We start from the raw sequence: 4,365 nt of genomic DNA on the forward strand, positions 1-4,365 counted from the left end.
TTTCATCATGTTCTCTGTTGGGACAAGCAAGTTACCTCTAGACAGACCCTCCCTTTAAATTTACTTTTTTTTTTTTTTAAAGTACTCAGTGGATTCCTTGTAGTACATCTGTACAAAGTTCCATTTTATCTTACATTTAAAACTATTGTCATTCAAGTTGATACTGTTTTGTTACACTGATAGGTCCTTTTGTGACTGGTGGGTAAGACACATTTTTCCTTTTGACAGTTGGCTTGCAATTTTTTTCTGTATATGCTGAATTGCTTTCTTGCTCTTGCAAATATATTCAACATCACAGTTCTTCTACATGACAGACAGAGAAGGCCTTGGCAGATTCCAAGCTCAGGAAGAAATTATGTCTATCTCTATAGTACTATCAAGAAGTTCATGTATATATGCCAGGAGACACCTTTGTATTCATAGTGCACTTATATTAAATGAGGGGCATATGATGTGATTTTTTTATGTTATTTCACTCTAATAGATCATTAGATATTTAATTGATTGAGAGTTTAAAATTGAATTCTTTATGTATTTTATGTGATTCCATAGACATAATTCAAAGTAAAGTATAAGGGTCGGCAATTCAGTTTTGATGTTTACCTTCAAAGTTTGGGATATATAAACAGACTATGGTATAGTTTAAAATATTCATGACCAAATATCAAGTTTCTGATGATGTAGATAAAAAAGTAGATAAAAATTTATAGAATGAAAAATTATATGAAGTTTACAAGAATTTCTTTTTTTTTTTTTTTTTTTTGAGACGGAGTCTCGCTCTTGTTACCCAGGCTGGAGTGCAATGGCGCGATCTCGGCTCACCGCAACCTCCGCCTCCTGGGTTCAGGCAATTCTCCTGCCTCAGCCTCCTGAGTAGCTGGGATTACAGGCACGCGCCACCGTGCCCAGCTAATTTTTTTTTTGTATTAATAGAGACGGGGTTTCACAATGTTGACCAGGATGGTCTCGATCTCTCGACCTCGTGATCCACCCGCCTCGGCCTCCCAAAGTGCTGGGATTACAGGCTTGAGCCACCGCGCCCGGCCGTTTACAAGAATTTCTAAACTATTTTTTTTTTGTTTTTGTAATGAAAATCACAATTTCTTTATTGGGTGTCACCGACTTTTGCTTAACCTATTTCTTTAGTGCTAGATTAGCAGATACTGAAATGATCTTCGTAGACTGCGCAAAATATGGAACGCTTCACAAATTTATATGTCATCGTTGCGCAGGGGCCATGCTAATCTTCTCTGTATTGCTCCAATTTTAGTATACGTGCTGCCGAAGCGAGCACATTTTCTAAGCTATTTTTGTTGCCTGTTACTCAAAGGTATTGATTCTCCTGCAATACTGCATGACATCTTCACTTAAAATTCATCATGATTACTTTACAGAATGCCAGCTTTGCCACTGTTGTTTCTTTCTCAGGATGTTGTATTTCTTAAAAACTCTTTCAATATTCATTCTGAGAAACTTGCTTGAATTTACTCACTTTAATATGCATATAAATACATACACATTTGCACAAATATACTATAATAAACATGCTATTACATTCAGCATCTTATTAGATTTAGATTCTGAATGGTAGTTACTGAAAGCCCTTTGCATGCAGGGCTAGGTCTTTTTCATCATCCTCCCCACTCACTCACGTCACACACGATAATTTGTATATATTAGTTAAATAGAATAGATATACTGAAGTGTTCTATTCCAATGGCACTCAGGGGCTTCTGTCGACTTTGTGATGACCTTCTTTTTTGTGTGTATATATATATCTGCTTGCTAAATTTCATACCTAGATTTTAGATAATCAGTGCTGCCACTGTATAATTTTTATCATATTATTTCAATTTCTGGGGAAAAAAAGACAGCTAAATGATCTCATCTTTGTTGCTTCCAGAGAAATCCTAATAACAATCTTTGCTTTAAGTCCAAGAAGTTTTCACACCGGAATGAGAGACAGAGGATCAATAACTCTTAATTATAGAATAGCCATAATACATACTTCAGGTGAAGAATACTTTGGTTTTTGAGTAGAATGAAGAATTGCTATAGCTATGTGGTCATAAGACCATACTGTCATGATATCTCAGATATATCTTTTTTTAACTGTTATGACTAGCCATATCAGGGCAGGCTTTACTTTTTCCTGAGAGGTAGTTCGTTAGAACAGAATAAATATTACTCTAGAAGGTATAGAAAGGTGGTTGTCAGAGTGCACTTCCAAGACCAGCAGGGTTGGCAGCACCAGGGAACTTTTAAAAATGCAAATTGTCTGGTCTTACACACCAGACTTATGGAAAAAGAAGGACTGGGGGTAAAGCCTTGCAATCTGTGTTTTAATAAGCCCTCCAGGTAATTCTTTTTTTTTTTTATGTAAGTAAAACATATTACATACTTTACAAGAAAACATATTAACACATTAAACACATTACAGTTATTGCCTATGTTGTGAGTGATAGGAGTGGAATAAAGGAGAGCCCTCTAGGTAATTCTAATGCAAAAACAAACAAAAAAGTTTGAGAACCTCTGTTCTAGAGACTGATTGATCTCTTAAAGAGATTGTTCAATATTGAGATTGTATGAGTTTGAGGACTTTGTTCCTATTTTTATTTCTGCATTGACTAAATGTACAATATTTAATCTTGGTTTCCTCACCCATAAAATAAGGGATTTTTACAAGGTTATAGGTAATATACCTAATTCTAAACTCTGACAATATGGATGCCTCTCCAGACCTAACTATTTGAGATGGAGGTTTTTCCCAGTTACTCCTTTGGTTACTGTGTAGTATACTGTTTCTGGTTCCCCTGCCCTCACATTTAAAATAAGATTGGCCTAACTGAAACCAAGCAAGTTTATAGCTTGATGCTTGATTTATTTGTATACTTCAGTAACCTTTTCAGTGGGAGGCTTACTAGAACTTTTGGCATCACATCAGCAAACCTGTTGTTTGATATTATCAACCAATTCCTGTCTTCAGCCTACCAGTCCAAGACATTCTGGTAAGGAAGATGACTGGGTACAAATGACTCTCATGAAATTTATCCTTTACTGTCCTTCTTCTTGTATCTCATTAGTGAGGATGTGATAGAAATCTGTAGAGTAGACATTTGATATCTTGTAGAGTTAGCATATTGGATATCGAAGTTTATGGCCTGTAGATGTGAATGCCCAAAATGAGTTCTAATGGTTAAATTCAAACTTTTCCATTTGTTGTCAAATAGATACAGTTATTCTTCTAGTCACCTAGGCATAGAAACTTTGAGTCTTCAATTTCTTTCCTTTTTATCCCAGTAATCATTGGATACTAAGTCATAACAGCATCTTTTCATTTACAATGTATTAAATTCTATTTCCTTTATATTCTCTGTGTTGCTACACATGACTTCAAACTCCACACATTGGCTTTTGTAACCTATGTGTTTACTATAACATTAGCTTCTTTTTTAAAAATAGAAACCAAGTAGTATTTCAAGCATGTCAGGGGAATTACATCATTGGCACCCCATTTCAACCTTATGAAAAAGGTAGAAACTGTTTGTTTTTTTCTTATTACACAATAAATTCTTAATTGTACCTGGCTTCATTCTCCTCAAATCCTGACAAAGACCATAAAAAAGACCTGAATCTAAAAACGGTGATTTTCTTTATGAACCATTTTTGCCATTTGGAGTTTAATAAATAATGGCCATTACATTTTATTGAATAAACAGAGAAAAATTGTTCAGTCTTTTTTAGAGGCTGCCTCTGCAGGTTGAATCTAATTCCAGAGGTAACTTGAGTAGAGATTTTAATCTGACTCTCTTCATATTCTAATAATAGCTTATAAGAACACATGACTTCAGTGTCCTGGACTGTCTGTTTGTAAGCTTGGCACTTTTTCCAAACAAAATATTATTTTTAGGAAAAAAAAATCCAAGACCAAAAATAAAGTAGGACTCTAAAATTGTATTCCAGTTTGTGTAAATTTTCTAACCTTCTTTTAGTCACCTGGGTCTGGAGTGGCTGCTTTAACAAATTTCTTACTCTATCTCCTTGTTAAAAATACAAACAGTTGTATAACTTTGTCTAAGCTCATGCATTATTGAGTTGATAAATCACAGTGGTTTTGAAAGAGCCAATATGCTCCAGCTGCCTCTCATGCAAATTAACTGCATGTGCTAAAACTCCTTATGGAAATTTCAATGGCTAAAAATATTATGCACAATTAAAATCAAATGTTATTTCTGCTTTTCTCCTATAATATTTTCCCAAGTAGTAAAATTTGAAGTAGTTTTCAAGTTTGATAACTTCTGGGTTTTGTTTTATTTTGGAAAAAGAACCCATATATACACACACAAACACATATACAGACATACA

At 34.5% G+C, this 4,365-nt stretch overlaps 1 non-coding gene across 1 annotated transcript; it reads right to left on the reverse strand.

The window, feature by feature from the left end:
* Nucleotides 1-1,187: 1,187 nt before the first annotated feature.
* On the reverse strand, nucleotides 1,188-1,294 carry LOC135268488 (U6 spliceosomal RNA). The gene has a single exon (XR_010336804.1). It is a non-coding gene; the product is annotated as a U6 spliceosomal RNA (small nuclear RNA).
* Between the last annotated feature and the right edge of the window lie 3,071 nt (nucleotides 1,295-4,365).

This window comes from Aotus nancymaae, unplaced genomic scaffold (assembly GCF_030222135.1).
Source record: "Aotus nancymaae isolate 86718 unplaced genomic scaffold, 86718_ANA_hifiasm-v0.15.2.pri h1tg000040l, whole genome shotgun sequence".
Classification (NCBI taxonomy): Eukaryota; Metazoa; Chordata; class Mammalia; order Primates; family Aotidae; genus Aotus; species Aotus nancymaae.